Source organism: Octodon degus, unplaced genomic scaffold, assembly GCF_000260255.1.
Source record: "Octodon degus isolate 3935 unplaced genomic scaffold, OctDeg1.0 scaffold00153, whole genome shotgun sequence".
Lineage (NCBI taxonomy): Eukaryota > Metazoa > Chordata > Mammalia > Rodentia > Octodontidae > Octodon > Octodon degus.
Window position 1 is genome coordinate 2762585 of NW_004524729.1, and position 510 is coordinate 2763094.

Here is a 510-nt window from a genome sequence, read left to right on the forward strand (position 1 = left end):
AGGGGCGGCGCCCGGTGCTCGCCCGCCGCGGGCACGGCCTCGTTGGTATTCTGCGCGCGTCCGCAGCCGCGACCTCCCCGCGGTACCCGGTGCCCGGTGCGCCCCCCGCCTGGTCTCCTCAGGCTGCGGGGCCCGCAGACGCCCCCCGCCCCCGCCCCTTCTCCGCTGGTCCCCAGGACCCCCCTCCCTCGCCGCGATCCGGCGGCGAAGGGGTGGGCAGGGAAACGCGCTCTCTGGGACAGGTGCCAACTCCGAGACAAAAGACATAAAATAGGCGGCAACGGGAGAAGCGCGGCCGGCGCGCTCGGGCGGGGACGGCGGCGCCGAGGGGCCGCATCCTCGGTGCAGACTCGGGAAAGTTTGGGAAGTGGCCGGGGCTGCTCCGCGGCGGAGGGGGACGCGGGCCCCGCCGCCCTCCGCGCCCGCTCGCCCTCCGCGCCGCTGCTGAATAATTCATGGCGCGGCCGCCGGCCATTAGCATGCACCGGGCGCGCGGCGCGTCTGTGCCCA